We start from the raw sequence: 20,087 nt of genomic DNA on the forward strand, positions 1-20,087 counted from the left end.
AAAACTCCAATTCCCCAAACTCTAAGGGTAATCCAACTATCCAGAAATGAGCTCAACCTGAACTGTAGGAGGACTTCTGGGAGTTAGACAAAGGCCGGCATCCCTCAGGAGTTCTGAAGCTGGTCCCCTCTACCAAAAGAAGTTACTTGTCTTACTTCTGGCCAAAGGGACACATGGCGTGTGACAGAACCACTTATCACAGCATATGCTGGCATCACACATACCTGCTACACATTTCAAAGTCAGTCCTAGCCCTTCTCACCTCCTCCCCGTCTCCCAACTACTCATTCTCCTTAGAACCCTGCTATCCTGGCTATGTCCCACCCCCTTTGCTCTCTTGTGTGCACTCTCCCTCCCTCTCCCCCTCCCTCCCTCTCCCCCTCCCTCCCTCTCTCTCTCTTTCCCCTTCTGCTTCTCTCACTATGTTTTCTCCATTCTCTCCCCTGCTATTTCCCATCTCTCACCGACAGCCCTGGCCATGCTCAGTCTACTGCTTCCTCTCTCTGCTCTGGACTCTTTCAGATCTGGCTGTTTTCTCTCTCCTATCTACAGTAAAAGCCTTCCTCCTAACCATACCATGAAGCAGGCATAGTCTTAATTTATACAAACCTCATTGTGTAGCCCTGGCTGCTCTGAACTCAGTATGTAGACCAGGCTGGCCTGGACCTCACAGAGATTCACCTGCCTCTGCCTCCGCCTCATGAGTGCTGGTATTAAAGGTGTATACCACACCTTGCCTGTTTCATAAATTTTTAAGGATTATACTCCAAATATTTTAGAAAATAAAAACACATACTATCTATAAACCTCCCCCAAGGTTCTAAGTAGGCTTTGGACAGCGGCAGAGAGCCAAACCAAGGTGGATGGACAGTCCGTCCAAAGTTCTCAGCCAGTCTCTGCTTATATCCGAGTTTCAGGAGAAGGCTGGATGCTACAGACTGAGTCCAAGGCTGCACATACTAAGCACTGCTCTACTCCAAGAGACTAAGTTTAAAGATTCTGAAGAGCTGTGAGTACAATCCATTTCATTCATTAAACCATTTCTTTATTTACATTATAATTTTTAAAAAGTCTCATGTTGCCGGGAGTGGTGGCGCACGCCTTTAATCCCAGTACTCGGGAGGCAGAGGCAGGTGGATTTCTGAGTTCCAGGCCAGCCTGGTCTACAAAGTGAGCTCTAGGACAGCCAGAGCTATAAAGAGAAACCCTGTCTCAAAAAACAAAAAAAAAAAGTCTCATGTTGCAAAACCTGTCTGAAAACTTAAAAGCTGTCAGTACTCCCGTGCAGGAACTGAAACACACAAATACTAAGAAAAAGAAGCTTGTGTTCTGGGTTTTCCTGTCATGTTTCCTCTTTCAAAGAAGAACGAAGCGCTTGTCCATCTCTTGTACTGGATGTCGTCATAATAGGCCTGGCAGTGTCCTGTACAAATGACACAGAATGGGGCTCACTCGGCTGGGACCTAATTTAGGAGAGAGGCAGGAAAAACCACGAAATAGAGACCTCTTTATTTTCCAGAAAAAGTATCTCTCAGAGGCAGAACTACCAATGCCCTTTGTACTGACAATGACCTCATTATACATTATACTCTATATTAATCTACTTTATTCATTATGCATCTATGCCAAATAGTACTCAGCAAAAATTGTTATTTAATAAAAGCTGAGTGTTTGGAAATAAAAAAAAAGAAAATGAACTCTTGGGCCCAGGGTTGTAGTTCAGGAAGAGAGCATTCCCGCCTTGAACTTGATCAGAGAAAAGGAGACCATCTAAGGTAGAATGTTGAGAAAGCCTGCCTACCACAAATAATGACCTAGAAAGCAGGAATCTTGGCTTTGAGACTCAGCTAACAAGCTGTGTGACCTTGAACGAGTCACTGCCCTTCTCAGTCTTGATTCCTTTATCAAAATGGAACCACTCCAAGAGCACTCTAAATCAAAATACCAAGTCCCTACCTTTAAAACTAAGCCACAAAAATACCTTAGCATGTGGGTGAAGAGTCAAATTTTAAAAAGGAACAACAAAGAAGGCTATTCTTACTGGCTGGTGGAGCGCTCACCTACAAGGCATGCTTTGGCTTGAAGTCGTTGAAACCTCTTTGTTATTTTTACAGATGCGGCATTTAAAGAATATTCAGTAGAATTTTCCATGATCCAGAACGTTTGATGAAAGAGTCACTCATAGCTACATAGCTACAAGAGCAAAACTAAAACTGGTGGGCCTGATTAAGGTCTCAAAGTCATGCATTATATACTGAGAAAGTTTCCCATGACCCAAAAAGTGCCAGATACATATGCAAATCATAGCAGTGACGCTCTAACAAGCAAGCGTGTGTGAGTGGTGGCACAGCCCACACCAGCAGAACATTTACAAGGACCACACCAGGTCACTGCCTGGTTCAATGTTCATGGCATAGGTAACCCGGTAAAAGTGTGTCACATAGGGATGGTCTCTTAATCGGGGAGGTAGGTGGGGGTGGACAGGTAGATGGGTATGTTTTTGCCTTTTTTTTTTTTTTTTGGTTTTTTCGAGACAGGGTTTCTCTGTATAGCCCTGGCTGTCCTCGAACTCAGAAATCCACCTGCCTCTGCCTCCAGAGTGCTAGCATTAAAGGCGTGCACCACCACGCCCGGCTTGTTTTTGCCTTTTTAAGCTTTAAGTTGCACTTATAGTACTACAAAAATAAGGGAGGAGGGAGTGGTAATTTTTCAGTTCCAGAATATGACTTCTGAGATAAGGAATAATTTAAAATGTATAAGAGGCTGCTCAGTTTTTTAAACAGAATGTTTGCTATCCAGTAAAGACATTAAGTTTCTAGTGCTGGGGATAGGGCACAAGGTCTGAGAAGAGAAACGAGGAAAGAGCTGACTCAGGCCACAAGCGAGCAGAATGCTAATTCGGGGAGTGCCCCCCACCCCCCCAGCAAGTACAGTCAACTGGAAAAGCTCATTTGCTGGCTGTTCTCTCTGTGTCTATAGATTAGCTCTGGCTTTTAAGAAAGGAAACATCATAAATAATAAGCACACCGTCTGAAAGTAAGGAAATAACAGGCCTCTAGTAAGGAATGGTTAACCCGTTAACTTGGTTAGCTAGGCAGTTAGAACCACTCCTCTAGAGGAACGCAAGCCACAGAAACCACGCTGCAGCAGCTCACAGTCACGCACGGGGAAAGGAACCGTGTACACGCTCCAAGCCAGAGTCAAAGATTATAAAGCACAAGTAGTCATTTTTTGTTCAGGTCAAAATCTAGCCCAGGAGAATCACTTGCAGTCATTTTCTCAGGACAAAACATTCCATGCTGGTTAATGTGGAACTTGGCTGAACACTTCCGTCAAGAACCTCTCACGCTAGGTGAGCTTACTTACAAGGTGAGGCTGCTGGCAATCACGCGAACAAGAAAAAACAAAGTGCAGAAATTCGACTTTCAGAAGGTCTTCCTTAAAGCACACTCACGTTTCTCTGTCAGCTGCTGGCTGCAGCAGCCTAACTTTGCAGATCTGCTGAGCACCTGCCTCCTTCCGACCCTGCTGCTAGGTCTGACCTCCCTCTCCCAGCTGAAGTCTCCAGCACATTTCATCATTTCCTGTTGGCTGCTGAGATAAGGTCACTCCTTACACTGCTGCATTCACAGCACAAGCTCCAGGTTCTGACTGCTGCTGGCTCCTGCGTGCCTGGCCCATGACAGAACAGCTTTCCTTTCAGAAAGTGACCCAGGAGTCAATCTGAGTATTCCCATGGAAAACCAGAGAGGTCTGGTAACAAACTCAAGTGCTCCTCCCAAACCAGGGTGTGCCCACCAACTTACATGACAGACTCAGCCTTGTCTTTAGGATCTTTCTACTTAGGACAGAAAAGGACATGCTTGGGGTCTTGGGGCAGCTGTAAAGTGGCCAATGTTCCCCAAGTTTGCCTCTGTGGGGCTAATCTTAGTGTCCCTACAACCACACTCTACTCTCAGGCTGCACTCTCCAATGCAGAGCAGAGCAGCTAGTTAGAGAAAGACAAGGGGAAGCCTGACACAGAAGACAGGACAGGGACAGGTATGGAGCAACTGTCCACTAAGGAGGAGGGCTCACAAATATTCAAGATTAAAAAGAAAAAGCCACCCCACTTCTTCTATAACAAAGAACTGAAAGTAAAAGGAAAAACAATGCTAACATTTTGGGTATAGTGTGTGCACAAGAATGCATAGCCATGAGCCCCCAAGAGTGAGCAAGGGGAAAGCCCCACCCAACTGCTGGGATGAGGACAGGGAAGTGGGAAGGAGCAGGAAGAGCAGGGGCTTCTGGGTTTCTGGTTCTGTTTGGTGTTTTCCTTCAGTACTTGAGACAGAACCTAGGCTCTCTCTCCTAGAGCACTGTGTCATTACACTACAGACCCACATCCAGGCCTGGTTTCTGTTTCTTGAACTAATCATATATATACTGTATATGTGAAAACCCACACACAGTCATGTCTGGACATCTTTTTATACACATATTATTTGCCAATAGAGGTTGTTTAAAATTATATACAAGATGGCTCAGCAGGTAAAGGTGCTTGCTGCATAAGCCCAGCTACCTGAGTTCCAACCAGGAAACTGTCTCCCCCTGCTTCCCTCCTACAAGTCCTACCCCTTCCACACAGCCAGCTAGGATGCTGTTTAAGTGGCAGTGGCTGAAAAGGGATCACTTTAGGACAGTTTCTACCTTAAAATATGAACCAAGAAGAAGAACAGAGTAAAGTTAACTTATGTGACTGACAAAACAATGCACTTGGAGGGAAAACGACGAACATGAACAGTCAGTCATTTATCAGGTTCTCTGATGTCACTGTTCATTTGGGCATGGCACTCAAAAGTCAGCCAGACTTGTACAAATCAGTTGGAGATCTCTTTTTTTAATCTTGTGCTGGAAATCTCTTAACAGAAAGGTCAGAAAATACCACATCAACAGAAGTTATCACTAGACCTCAGTGGCAGAAGGGCAAGGGGAGGCAAGGGTACCTGACCACCCAGCCTCAACAGGCTCATGCTTCCCATACATCTGGGTCCCTGAACTGAGAAACACAAAGTCTGATGGCTTGGCTGGGCTGGTGGTGGAAGTCCTGCAAGGGCCCTCTAACTACAGGGTCATTTGTTAGCATTCCAACCTCCACATCTGCAGAAAGATCAAGCCAGCTGCTCCAGCAGAGCCACTAGGATCCAGTTTTCCTACAACAGTGGTTCTCAACCTGTGGGTCATGACCCCTTGGACGAATCTCCAAAATATATTTACATTATGGTTTATAACAGTAGCAAAATGAAGTAGCAATGAAAATAATTTTAAGGTTGGGGTTCACCACAGCATGAGGAGCTACTAAAGGGCCGCAGCACTAGGAAGGTTGAGAACTGCTAGCCTAGAAGGACTAGGACCCATGGTCTCGTCTCTCCTCCCCATCTGCTGCTTCTCCTCCCTTCTTTCCCTTTACAAGATGCTGGTTTGCATACAACTGAGTGACACTGACAAAACACCTCCCCAGCCTCCAGTGACAGCCCAGCAAACACTCATCTGTGGTTTTCAAGGGTAGTTTCTGTTGTTGAAACATAACGTAGCCACACTGACCAAGCTGGACATGAACTTGGGGTCCTACTGCCCTGACACTGGTATCTGCCTTTCTGCAGAGAACAGAGAACAGACTCCTAACAGTGTAAGTCTGGAAAGCACACGACTCTCCTTGGGCTCCTGCACGGCTTCTGCCATCCCAGGGGGAACAAAGCTCAGCGACTGCCACTTCTGCAGTGCACTACAGACCATGAATTGCACCGCAAGGTACCAAAGTCAAAGACTAAACTCCCTACCATTCTAGCCTAAGTCTATTTTATCGAGACTCAAACTTTAAGGTCACTGACTCTACCAACGGCTCCAACCAGCCAGCATCACGAAGCTTCTCTCCGCTGTCACAAATACCAAGTAAATATTCAATTTCAGAAACAAACTCACTACTAAGTAAAGTCAGGTGGTGGTAGATCATTTAGAGAGAGGAGGGTAGTGGCTAATTTCAATCCTAATGTTAGTCTTGCCTATTTTTTAGGAACCAAGATGTAAATGAGTCATCTGGCTCTGTTCCTCCCACATCTATGCCAAATTTCTAACAGCTTCTATAAGAAAATGCACCAGCACAAAGCTGAACTATCTTTGGCAAAGTTTAAAAAAAAAAAGGTAAAATCTCTTCCATAAGCTTCTTTGCTTTTCTGGCATCTGTCCAATCATGGAGAAGGAGAGGGAAGAAAAAAAATAGAAAAAGGAAGCAGCAACACCAAGCTAATTAAAGCTGAAAGCCCAACTAAAGCACCAATGTGGTAGAACAGTTTTCCCCTCACTATACAGCTTGTAAAACCCCCAACGCCATCAAGAGAATTGATACCTGTGGGCTCTTGTATGTGTACATGCACACATATTCAAATGCATGTATGTGTGCACGAATGTTTGAGGCAATCAGGTGCCATCTATTTCTTTTGAGACAAGGCCTCTCACTGTGGCATTCTGGCTCGTTAGGCTCTCTCTATGCAGATCAGGCTGGTCTTGAACTCACAAAAATCCATCTGCCTCTCCCCCCTGAGAGCTGGGACTAAAGCCGTGTGCTGCCATATCTGACATCTACTTTTTTATTTTTTTGAGACAGCATCTCTCACTGGCCTAGAGTTTGCCTAGTAGACGAGGCTAGAAGGTCAGTCCCCACTGGAGGCCTGCCTGGCTCCACCCCATCAGCAATGAGATTACAAGCATGTGCACCACATCCAGGTTTCCCCCGAATGTTCTGGGATCAAATTCAGCTTCTCATTTGCAAGGCAAGGATTCTGCCAACTGAGCTATCATTTCAGCCCAACACCTGCATTTCTAACCCAACATGTGGCGGGCGGTAAAAATGTCCTTTTGGAGACTAAGATGTCACACTACCTATGACCCCGGAATAGTTTATACATTTTCTGGGGTGATATACTGAAGATGAAACACAGTCCAAGGAGGAACTCTGACTTCAAAACACAGATGCAGGGCAAGGTTCAGCGAGTCTGGGGACATGTTTAGGAGTCAAAGTAGGTCATGTTGTGTGAATGTTTTATTGGTATGATTTTCATCCATTTACTAATATTTAATTTCACCATCTGCTACAGTTTGGCTGTCAAGTGTCCCCCCAAGACCATGTTGTAAAGAGTGTGTCACTACTGTGACTCACTGTGTCACTACTAAGGACTTGTAGAGGGAGCATGTCCTCAAAGGAACTGAGGGAGCATGGCCTTTCTCTCTTGAATCCCAGCTACCAAGTGTCTTACGCTCCACACAACTCTACCATACAGCACCACGAGGTGCTGCCCCAACACAAGCCCAGACGACGCTACAGCAACCAACTGTGCATGAAATCTCCAACCTTGTCCATCAATATAACCCTTCCCTCTTCGCAGTCCTTGGTTGTTATAGTGACTGTATGAGTTACTTTTCTCAGTGCTGAAACAAAGGGCCTAACAAAGGCAACTTAAGAACAGATCTTAAGATTAAGAACGGATCATGTCCACATGACACAGCTCACACACTGCATACCTGTGAGGAGGCAGAGTTGAATGCTAGTGCTCAGCTCATCTTATCTTTTATTCAGTCCAGAACTACAGCCCACAGGACAGTGCCACCCACAGTTAAAGTGGGTCTTCCTGCCTAATAATCCAATCCAGAAATACCCTCAAATACATGCCCGCAAGTGTGTTATTTAGGTTGATTCTAAAGCCTATTGACTTCGCAATTATACTGTCTCGGTGATGGAGATCTAACACTCCACCTGACCCTGAACGTATGGAAAGCTACAGGCTAAGCAGAAGTAGTTCACTATGCCTGTTCTTAAGCACCTTCTAGTCTGGTAGGGTAGATGGACAAATACCCAGCGAACCACAGAGTGACGAGCACTGTGTCTAGGGTTCTAAGCAGGAAACCAAGCTAGACCAGGGAATGAAGAAGGTGAACAACTAACTCCCTAGAAAAGTGAACCCCTAAGCTGATCACCTTCAGCAGTCACCTCCAAGGGAGGCAGAAGCTCCTGACTTAATCAGAAAGTGCCTTTTATTGAAGCAAGAAAAATAGCCACCTTTATTTCACCCATTAAAAACATTTTTAAAAAGAAGAAGGCCTGTTACCTCCCAATATTTCATCTTCAAGAGATCTTACTGGGAAAGACACCGTGGGCTGGAGCGTAGGCTTGGCAGGTAAGAGCACTTGCTGCCCAGCCTGCTGACCTGAGCTGGATTCCCAGGATCCACATGACAGGGGAGACCCACTCCTGCTAGCCGTCCTCTGACTTCCACACAGGCAGTATGGTGCACACATGTGCACACATACATACTAATAACCTGAAATAACTTGTGACTATTGTAACATGTGTCTGCATGTCTGACTGTTGGGTCTCAGGCAAGAGGCTGAGGTGCATAGTCTACATACCAAAATGGACTGTACCTGGCCTCTGGATTCTCCCAGCATCCACTAGTCCTTATCTGGCATCACTTTCCAGCCCATGGGTTAGGCTTTCTCTCCCCCAGAAGCTCTTTCCTATATAATCCGACATTTTGGTCTCTCTCCTCTCCCTTTCTCTCTTTCTCTTCCCCTCCCCTCTGTCTCCCTCCCAATGGCAACTTCCCTGGTCTCCTTCCTTGGGACCAGTGAACTCACCTGAGAGCTGCCTCCCAATAAACCTGCCTTTAAAATACTCTAATCTGGCTTTTAATTTTGGAATTTTATTAAATTTTTTATTTTAAATTTTTAATTGGCTTATTTCGCTGTAGAGAATAACTTATCAGTGATTTATAAAGATGGAGAAAATATATGTTGAGGTGCTAATGTGATTTTCTTCTGAACACCTGCATTTCTATTTTACAAAGTGCATTTATTGGTTTTAGAAAGGAGAAACAGAGCTGGAAAGATGGCTGGAGAGTCAGTGGTTAAGAGCACTGACTGCTCTGCTAAAGGACCTGAGTTCAAGTCCCACATGGTGGCTCACAACCATCTATAATGGAATCCAATGCAGTGTACTCATATAAATAAAAAAAAATAATAAGAAAGAGAGAGAGAGAGAGAGAGAGAGAGAGAGAGAGAGAGAGAAAGGAAGGAAGGAAATAGTGGGCTTCCTTTCTGAGTCCTCTAACTGGACAGACAACATGGAGGCTAAGTCATATGTCAACCTTGTTACTGTGCAGAAAGGCTAGGGCCACTGCATTTCAAAGCCCACTGGCCAATGTCCACCCACAGGCTTTTACAATATTCCCAGTATTGGATGACAGCTTACCACAGCTGAAGCCTGCCATTCTGAAACCCCTGCTCCAGAGCTGGCTCCCTGACTGTGTTACACTTTGCTGAGAAAGAACAAGGTCATTCCACACCGTTTACTCCAAAAAGCCAAGTGTGAGGTTTTGTGATCCCTTCTGGAAGAAGCATAAACCTAGGTGCTGGGGAATGCTTGGTACACCATGTATCTGAGTACTTGGCTTCTGCACCAGGAGATGTACAGGGTGCAGTCCAGATTTTGGTATTGTCATTATTAGGAAGCATGTCTTGAATCAGTATTTTGTAAAACATCATTATCTATCACCTTCAGATTGATCAATAAAGAACTGGTCAATCTATTAGCTGGGCAGGAGAAATAAGGTGAGTCTGCCATGCCTGGAGAGGGACAGAGAGGGTGTCAGGTGTGCAGGAGTCTCCATGAGGACACAGATAAAGGAAGCCAGGGCAAGACCAAGATGGCAGGTAATGGGACACGGGTTAGACTAGCTCACCTACCCCTCCTCCCCTTAGTGCTTGAAGCTTTTAGTAAGAAATACCAGGTCTCCATGTTACTTATTTGGAAGATAAAGGGGGCAATAGAAAAGCCTCCTGAATTACTTTTATACCTAGGGAAAGTTAAAACCCTCAACTAAACCAAAAGGCAGAGGCACTCTAGACCAGCACTCAACTTACATGTGGCCACAGCATTGGACAATGGTTCCCTAATTCCAAAAGCATGAAGGAATTCCATGTGGTAGGTGTGAGGAGGAAATTTTCATGAATAAGTAAGTCTTACTTCACTGGATGGACAGAACTAATAAGACTGGCAGACTCAGGGTGGTTAGTGCTGACCATGGCCACAGTGTCTCCAGACACCAAAGGAAAACAGTCTATGAAATATCAAAGTAAGGACTTTGCAAAGAAGGAGATCCCTCGGTAAGCTCATGACCATACAAAGGGGTCAACAACTACAAGTGACTAGTAATTAATGAGAATGACAGTGGGTAGCTTCCAAAGCATGGGGTCAAGTTTTCAGGAGCTGTCAAGGCTCCAGGTTCCCTGCATCCCCAGCCCAAGCCTACAGCAGCACTCTTCATTCTCGTCAGTCTCAGAGGGTCATCTAGCTAAAACTAAGCTGAAAACAGAGAGTTGGTACCTGTGATGGTTTGTATATCCTTGGACCAGGGAGTGGCACCATCTGAAGGTGTGGCCTTGTTGGAATAGGTGTGACCTGGTTGGAATGGGTGTGTCACTGTGGGTGTGGGTATAAGATCCTCACCCTAGTTGCCTGGAAGTCAGTCTTCCACTAGCAGCCTTTGGATGAAGACATAGAACTCTCAGCTCCTCCTGCGCCATGCCTGCCTGGATACTGCCATGCTCCCACCTTGATGATAATGGACTGAACCTCTGAACCTGTAAGCCAGCCCCAATTAAATGTTTTTTTTTTTTTTATAAGACTTGCCTTGGTCATAGTGTCTGTTCACAGCAGTAAAACCCTAACTAATACAGTACCTAAACTATCACATGCCATCTAGTTTATGCAAAGCTGGTTTTAGAGCTGAGTGGCGGTGACACATGCCTTTAATCCCAGCACTCGGAGGCAGAGGCAGGCGGATCTAAGTTCACGGCCAACCTGGTCTGCCTAATTGAGTCCAAGACAGCCAGGACTCTATTACACAGAGACAAACAAACATACAAATCTGTTTTAGGTTGTTTTGTTTTGTTTCCTTTTTTAAAACTCAGACAAGGTCCCACTGTGTAACCCTGCCTGTGTTGAACTCATGAACAATTCTCCTGCCTCTAGAGAACTGGGATCACAGAAGTTGCCTCCATGATCAGCTTTAAACTAAGTGAAGATGAACTGTGACAGTCACTGTGAGCTGGGCCCCTCACTGCAGCCATAGCCCCACATGGGAGACACTCAAGCACAATGTCACCTCTGGTCTTTCTGACCTAGAGAGCAGGCTCAGACCCACTAAGTCTACCTGCCACTTCAAGCTGGTTAGGAATCCAATCATACTTTTAATAAGCATCTTCCAACACATGTAACAGAATGGAAGCATGCACCTGGACTTTGAAGTGGTGAAAGGCACGTGAGAACTAAATTTATTACGACTTGGATTTTAAGATGATTTTGTGGGCAAGGTTAAGACAGAGGTAGGTTCCTTTAATAGAATTGCTGACCACTGCCCCAGTACACAAGCAAACAGTATTACCAGCTGTGGATCCCAGCAGATTCACCAATGAGCCTGTCTCTTCAACTATCACAAAGATCAGCCTCTTCTACTTCCCAGGTACTGAGAAGATAAAACTACCTGGTGCTGTGTGTTAGCTAGCTTTTCATCATGGACATTACATTTCTCTGAAAGATGTCAGGAAGAAAAGACTTTCAGATCTTAATTCCAAAGGATTCAGCTTCCTGGCTGTTTCTGGGCCTATGGAAAGGTGGGGTATCATGATGGTGTGTGTGTGTGTGTGTGTGTGTATGTTTGTGGGTGGGGGGGGGGCAAGATATAGGCCCTAAGGACGTGTCCTCCCACTCGGCTCTACATCCTAAGTTTCCAGAATCTTCCCAAGCAGCACCACCAGCTGAGGCCCAAACTTTCATCACCCCAAATCGGTACCCACTTGCTTCTGGCTGTCCTCCATCTGCCCACTGTAGTAGTTTGAATGAGATATGTCCCCCATAGGCCCTGGTCTTTGAACATTTGGTCCCCAGTTGGTGGCACTATTTGAAGAGGTCTAGAAGATGTGGCCTTGAAGGAAGTATGTCACAGTATGCTTTGGGAGTTTACAAACTCGTGCCATTTCTAGTTTGCCCTCTCTGATTATGTCTGTAGTACAAAATATGAGCTCTCAGCACCCATGCCCACCTGCTGCCTCCACCCTGCCACTGTGGACTCTAACCCTCTGGAACAGGAAGCAAGACAAACTCTTCTCTAATTGATTTCCTTGGTCATGGTATTCTATCACAGCAACAAAAACATCACTCCTATCCACTACTGGCTCCATCCAATGAATCACAGGCAGTAAATTCCATCAAGGATCTAAAACCTTTATCTCTTTTCTTTCGGTTTCCAAGGTTGGCTTTGAACTTGAAGCAGTGTTCTTGCCTCATCCTCCCAAGTGCTGAGATGACAGATGTGAGTCACCACATCCAACTCACACTTTCCTGTGAACACCAGATGACTGGCACTGTGCCTGAGGAACTGACCTGTTAACTGGGTGGGATTCTTATTTCCATCCCACCTACTTCCAAATGACAGGCAGGTCTGCCTATCAGGGAAGGAGGGCCTTCCCTGAATGTTCTTTTGTCCATGCTGTCTCTACCACCTCCACGCATGCAGTAGAGAGCTCTTCCTGGAGAAAGCAAAAAGCAGCTCCTTTGTCCCAACGAAGATCATCCAATTGAGAGGTCCTAAGCAATGAGAGTCAAGTTTCTTCTCCTCCCGTCCTCTCCTCTGTCATCCTATAGTGTCTACATAGAGCAAGCAGATCTCCTTTGCAGACTCAGCTGACTTTTGAAAAGACTGACTCTGGGCATAGGACATGGACACCAGAGTGAGCAAGCCCACTTACGAGTACTGCAGGTAAGCTATATTCTACCACATCCCTTACATGCTGAGCACACACCACAATCACCTCTGCCTCTGAGTAATGTCTACAAGAAACACAGGTATCCCTGTACCGACAGATCTGTATAAAGAAGGCTCACAGCCACAGTGCTCATCACGCTCGGGACCACTGAAGCAATCTAGCATCTGCTGACAGAATAAACTGTAGTCCGTGCATGACATGGGATATTTTTGTCAATTTGACATCACCAACAGATACTCAGATATTTGACCAAATATTCTGAATGCTTCTACAAGAGATGAAATCCACATTTCTTAATAAAAATCATTGTTTCATTTTTTTTTAATTTTATGTGCATAGGTGTTTTGCTTGCATGTATATGTCTGTGTGAGGGTGTCAGATCCTCACTGGGATTGTGAGCTGCCATGTGGATGCTGGGAATTGAACCAGGGTTCTCTGGAAGAGCAACCAGTGCTCTTTTAACTTCTGAGCCATCTCTCCAGCCTCCTGAGATCAACATTTTAATCAGCTGGTTTTAGATTGTCCTCCCTGATGTGGATGGGTCTCATCTAATCAGCTAAAGATCTGCGTGGAACAAACCCAGTAAGGAAATGGTCACCTGCCCACTTCAGGCTAGAACTGCTCTCGTAGGCCACAGTGCACAGTGCATGCACGCACACACGCACGCACGCACTATTAGCTCTATTTCTACATAGAGCATTAATACAAATTCATGCAAAAGACAGTTATGAGTCCTGCTTTATAAAGCATATAGAAACATTAGATATAGATATATACAGATATATGCTTAAATAAATAGTATTCTTTGAAGGGAAAAAAGGAAATGAAGAGAATGATGAAGGCTCTAGAGCACATTTATCCCTAGCAGGACGCAGCAGCTTCCCTAAGTCTACACAATGGTTTCCTTCTCAAGGTGGGAGGCTGGCCTCTCAGATTCACTTCCAAATTTAGCTAACCAGAGCTACAGATACAGCTCAGTAGTAAGTGTGCTTGCCTAGCTCACACAAGCCTCTGAGTCTATCCACAGGGCCACATATATCTGAAAGATAAACTAAATAAATCCAACTTACATGCCCATCTCTCTTCTTTTAGATGAGTTTTAAGTTGTATTAAACAAGACATTTCTAAACTAGAGACAGGTGACAGAAATGTCACAAGACAGACACAAGGAAAAAACTCTGTTTAGCAAATGCAGAATCAAAAGCAGAGGGGTGTTGAGACACCCCTAACCCAGCTCCCCACTCCCCACCCCCATGGCTTTCAGGCCAATCTGACAGTCTGGTCAGCCTGGAGCCCTCTAAGTCTTATAGGCCTTCCTTCCCTCTCTCATTTTGAGAACATCCACTCCCTTCTGTGCAGATCAGAAGACAACCTACTTTCAAGTCTCTTCATTCATTCATTCATTCAATTCATTCCCCACTGAATTTAACTACGGTTGTTTGCATGAACACATGTAGTAGATCTCTGTTCGTGAGATCTTAAACTGAGATAAACGTGTAAACTCGAGGGAAGTGGAACCACTGAGTTTCAGAGTGATGCCCACTGAAGCTTCCTCTTTAAGGCGGGTATGCTGTGAGAACCTAGAGAAAGACACCCACGGCTCTGCCACACCAAGCAGTCAGTTTGGCTTGACCTGAATTGAGTCTGAGGCTTATTATTATCATTACCACCTCCATGTTTATCTTTTGTTTTATCTGGCATGAGCATATAGTAACAAAGGTAGCAACTTGTAACTAAGAAATCCAATGAAAAACACTGCAAACAGCCTTTGTTGACATGCAACAAAAAAAGGACATAGGGGCCACATCAAGTTAGTGGCTGAGCTAAGAATCTACTTTATCCTGCTGACAGCAAAGCAGGGCTCCTGGCTCCAGGCAATGACATTCCTCTGCCCTGAATTCAGCCACCCACATGGGGCAGAGCTCAGGGAGGTTTCTATGTATGAGCTGACAGTAAGTTCAGGAATGCAGTCTGGCTCCTCTGTGGCATTCCTAAGGAGGATGTGCTGCGTTTCTGGCCTGAAGTTCTAGTGGACTCACCTGAGACTACACACAGAGGTGCTCAGTATCCTGAGCATAGCCTGACCTGGTCTGCTGAGAGTCCACACAAAGGTGGTCAGTATCCTGAACACAGCCTGACCTGGTCTGCCCTGTCTCCCACTCTGCAGGGTGCTTTATGACATTCCCAAATGCAGCACCATCCCCAGGACCAGTCCCACTTCCCCTGGCAACCGCATCTCAGTTGGGCTTTGGGGAATCTCCTGCCCCTTGGAAACAACAGCCCCTGCCTGGATCCTTTTAAAGTTTCCTGAATCTGTAAGGCCACCACACCCAGTGTCTTTCAAGGATTGGCTTTATGCTCGGACATCCTTAGACCATAAAACCCTTACAGTACAGTTTACAGTATTCTGGCAAAGTAGAATTCAACCCTCTTGACCAGTCCCCCTACACACAGACCACTGGCCTCTACAAATAACTGAAATACAAAAAATTCCAAAGCATCTGAAATGCTCTTGCCATTGTCCAATGGCCAAGGACAGCAGCATGTATTTACATCTCTCTGCCCAAGAAGTGATATTAGGTTAGACATAAGACAGTCAACTACACATAGGTATCAATGGCCCTGACCAAAGCCTTCTTCACTATGAAGTCTGTGATTCTTCCTGCTGGAGTCCATGCAGTCAGTCAAGGCAGTGGCCCTCTCAACCTTCCTAATGCTGAGACACTTCAATACAGTTCCTCACATCACAGTGACCCCCAACCACACAATTATTTTTGTTGTTACTTCATAACTATAATTTTGTTACTGTTATGAATCATAATGTCATAAATATCTGTTTTCTAATGGTCTTAAGTGCCCCCTGTAAAAGGAGTCTTGACCCACTCAGATTGAGAACCACTGACTTAAGGCATTTGCTTAACATATGTGTAGTATAGGTACTTAACTGTGGGCATTGTCTGTGAGGCATGAAAATTCCTATTGGCCGAATCCCCTTAGCCTACAGACCATATGGAACAAAAATATGTCCACGCTGTCCCTAAACCTCAGCCTGTGACAGTTTTGTTAGTGTAAATTCCCACAAATAAATGCACACACAGACAGTGGTGTAGAAGATGGGGAAGACAGGTGGCAACAGGAAGGTGGCTGAGGTTAGATGATTAAACAGGCTAGTAGAAAAACAGTGAGCTCCAAGGTCAGTAAGAAACCTTGTCTGGAAAGAGTAAAGCAAAGAATGATAAAGTAGAACAATCACACACACACACACACGCATGCACACACACACATTCTCATCTCAGACTCCACACACTGACTGCATCACCTGAAGTGACCCACCTTACTGCCCACTCCTTGCTGCCTACAGTCTCTTCTAAAGCTACTGGCTACCTGGCTTCACTCTCATACCACAAGTGCACTATGCAAAGGACACATCAAAGTCACCTTGCCTGAGCCTTGGTCCTGTGCCACACATTCCACCTGGCCCAACCCTCCCACCCTTCCATGACCATCACCACCCACTACCACTGCCCCACACCACCCCCAACCTACACAATCTACTCAGACTAGAAGGCTTTCATTACAAGGTCAACAATCCGTTGCCATATAGTCTCAAGGCAGGCAACCTCTAGCTGGATCCCTTTTGAATGACTACAGAAGGATAAGCATTAGACAAAGGGAAACAAGAAAAAAGGAAGACCAGAAGCTGCTCTAGAGATTATGAAATAGGGAAATGATGCTGCCAAGAAGAACTTGCCCAACATAAGAGGAAAAGGACTCAGTCCCAGGCAAGCAATTCTGCTGTTAAAAGTGGCTGCCACCTTGCACACATCCAATCTGGTTGGGAGAAAGTAGTGGTCACTCAACTGAAACAGCCACACGGCACCTATGAGCCAAAGGCAACATTAATCCAGTCAAATGACATTAAACACACCAGAATGAGCAACGTCCCCTGGCTCGCACTCCTTGCAGCCCACTGCAAGGACAGCTCTCACACCTGGGCTGCCCAGCCCCACCATGAACTCAGAGGACTTTCCAGGCCACAACATCCAGAGATCAGAACAGCAATAGACAGGCCCTGCTTACAGGATGTGGACTGCCCAGTGGAAAATCGAGAAACACAAAAACCATGTACAACAGGATGGCCCCTGAGGTAGGACAGGCTGGCCTGAAGAATGACAAGAACCAGCCAGGTGAAGAACATTCTAGGAGCTGAGAAGCACATGTGCAAAGACCCTAAGAAGAGGCAGAAGGCAGAACATAGGCATTTGTCTCTGCATCCCATCTCTATTCTCATCTGTACATCCTAGGAAAACCTTCCTGAGGCTCAAGTCAGATACCACCCCATTCTTCTGTTTAGAAATCTCCAGATTCCCACAGCCCAGACAACTAAGACACAGACCGCTTCTGTGAGTTTTATAAATAAATGTGCAGCTCTATATACATTCAGATACTAAGGTTGCTCCATGAAAGCCCTGACTAAAAGAATCTCTCCTTTATGGCCCACAAGGCTGCCACACCCAATACTTAGTTCACAAGTATGGAGAGATGGGACTCTGACTCTGCATACTGAGAGAAATCCAGGTTCAAATCTTGACGCAGTCACTCACTAGACATGTAAGTTGAAAGATTTCTCTTTATTTATGTATTCATGTGTGTTTCTCTGCCTTGTGTGTGCGGGTGTCTCTAGAGGCCTGAGGAAGGACTGGATCTTCCAGAGAAGCTGTCTGCCGTGGGTGCTGGGAACCAAGTGTGGGTGCTCTGGAAGAGCATCAAGGCTCGGAACTGCTGAGCTGTATCTCCAGGCCCCAGCCAGGTACTGACAACCTCTCTGGGCCCCCTCTATGTACAATTACAACACTGACCATGTAGAATTGCAGTAAGAATTGGAGCCTAAATATGCATGGCTACATACATACATACATACAGGCTGCTCCAGGTCCCATAGGAAGAGCTCCACCTCAGGTATCTAGACAACACCCCTCAACACAGCAGCTGGCTTTTCCCTCCAGGACTTCATTACAAATAACTCAAAATAGCCCACTTTCCTTCCAACAACCACTACCCCCACTGACCCACACCATCGCGTTCAGACCAGTAGTCACACCATAAGGCCTCTAAGAATTGTATTTTAAATACCCACTTCCAAAGAACATGGAAGACAGCAAAAAACTTGGGTGTGCTAGAGAGAATAGAGGACACTGAAATGCCTCTCTTTTCTTCTTTACATGTATTTGTTTGTCTGACTGTCTATTTCTTTGGGAGCTACATGTATAGAGACAGAGGACAACCCGATGGAGGTCCTCCCAAGCACCTTTCCCTGTCTACCACTGCCAAATGCCCCAGAAAGCTCTCAAGCACAGGGCACTTGCTGAAGAGGCACACTCAGACTGAACTGGTAAGCTGGACTGGAAACAGAAGTTGACAATGAAATAAACCTGAACTCATGTTCATGTACCCCAACCTTTTATGCCCGTCTACCTTTCCTGTGTCCCCTTTCCTCTTCTAGATCCCTACATCCCTTAGCTCCCTGAAACACCAGGCAATCATATGAGATTGCTCAATCCTGTTCCTAGTAACTAAAAGAAGATAACTACACAGTGACTGAAACAATCTGGTTCAAAGGTCAGAACCCCAAGAGCCTGTAGGAATGTGCCTCAGGTATGCAAGCCAGGAATCCTCCCTGCACCCTCCCTGAGCTATAGCCGAACCAGAGCTAAGCCAGGCAGCTGCAGGCCTACAGACCAGCGAAGGCAGCAATGTTCCTAAGCCACTCAGAGCGAAACCAGCCTTGAGCCATTCTAATCAACAGTGACCCAGCCCCTACATTCCAAAGAAACATTGCAAGAACTCAAATGAGTCTTTGAACTTACTGTCCAGACTCCAACAGCAGACACATTTGGAGGTACTACTATAGGAATCGAATCGCTAACTACAGGAGTTCAATTCCCACATCCCACAAGGTAGCAGGAGAGAACCAACCCCCAAGAGTTGTCTAACTGCCATAGACAAACTGGGGCACGTGCATTTCTGCACTCACACAAAAATAAAATATACATTTGTGTTAGAGATACAAATTTTTTATCGTGGGGGGGGGAACATATATAAGCTTAAACATCCATGATCTAAAAATAGACAACCAAGGAGCTGGGTGAGTGGCTCATCCCTGTAATCCCGGGATGCCAGAGACAGGAGCCAGAGAACCAGCCTAGTCTGGTGTGAGACCAGCCTAGTCTACATAGTTCTAATGCCATCCCACCTCCCAGATTCTATAACACAGTGGTACCCCGCCTCAGTAACAGGAAAGAAGAGAGAAGGGGAGAGGGAAGTGGGAGGAAGAAAGAAAGAGAAAGGACAGTCAGTGTAAGTCTCATCTTAAAAAAAAGAAAGAAAGCAACAAGCCCAGCGCAACCTAGACAGCCACTCCTCACACAGAGAAATGGTCGCCAAGCCACAGGTCCTCAGCAGGCCCCTTTGTAGATTCCATAACCGTCCGCTTATACCACTGTAAAGCTAACGCCTGGGCTCCATTTTAAACAGACAGAGCATCCTCAGCAAACCCTCTGGGAAATGAGGAGCAGTACACTAACTAGGATGGCAGGCAGTCCTAGAGAGGAAGGCCAAGTGAGGACAAAGACTGAAGGGGGGGGGGGGCAGGGGAATCTTGGAGGAAGAAACACAGGAATGCAGAGAGACATTAGGTAGGCAGAGGCCATTCTACAAGGCTGGGCTTTATTGTGAGGGCTACCAAGAGCCACTCAAGAGCTGTACTCTCAAGCCTCTGACCCTTCTCTTCTCCACTGCTGACAGTGAAGACTGGGATGGCCTAGGAACCACTCTTTTAAGAAGAGGAGTGCAGGAATTGCAAGTCCTTCGGGTTTTAATAGGCAAACACACAGCCCAAGGGCTCCTGACATGTGGGCTCCTCCGAGCCTCAGTTTCCTTGTCATCTGCTCAGAGGCTCATATGAGGCTGGCTGGGCACTTGGAGCAAAGTGGAGAAACCCCTACAGGGCAGACGGTGGCATTGGAAAGACCACGGCATCCCACCCAGGCCCAAAGCAGAGCAAACATTCCACTTCCTGGGAATGGCAAGCCTAGAGACTGTCCAGACCTCTCTGTGACTAAGAACAAACAGCGCTACTTACACAGGCATGTAGCTGGCCAAGAATAGTCAGAGCCTGGAGGAGCCGGGTTCCCTCACCCCACTGTTGGGCCCCTCCTACCCAAGGTAGC

The 20,087-nt window shown here is 45.9% G+C and overlaps 1 protein-coding gene across 4 annotated transcripts in view; it reads right to left on the bottom strand.

Moving 5' to 3' along the window:
* Positions 1-20,087, bottom strand: part of Pacsin2 (protein kinase C and casein kinase substrate in neurons 2) — an 89,850-nt gene that overhangs the window by 51,098 nt on the left and 18,665 nt on the right. Inside the window, exon 1 of one of the 4 annotated variants that reach the window (XM_029469510.1) lies at positions 3,367-3,642. The exons of 1 other annotated variant lie outside the window; for it this stretch is intronic. The gene's annotated coding sequence lies outside the window, so the exon portion shown is untranslated. Of the gene's footprint in view, positions 1-3,366; positions 3,643-20,087 lie in introns of those variants that run through there. 2 more of the 4 variants (XM_021183003.2, XM_021183001.2) reach the window with 2 other exon arrangements.

This window comes from Mus caroli, chromosome 15 (genome assembly GCF_900094665.2).
Source record: "Mus caroli chromosome 15, CAROLI_EIJ_v1.1, whole genome shotgun sequence".
Classification (NCBI taxonomy): domain Eukaryota; kingdom Metazoa; phylum Chordata; class Mammalia; order Rodentia; family Muridae; genus Mus; species Mus caroli.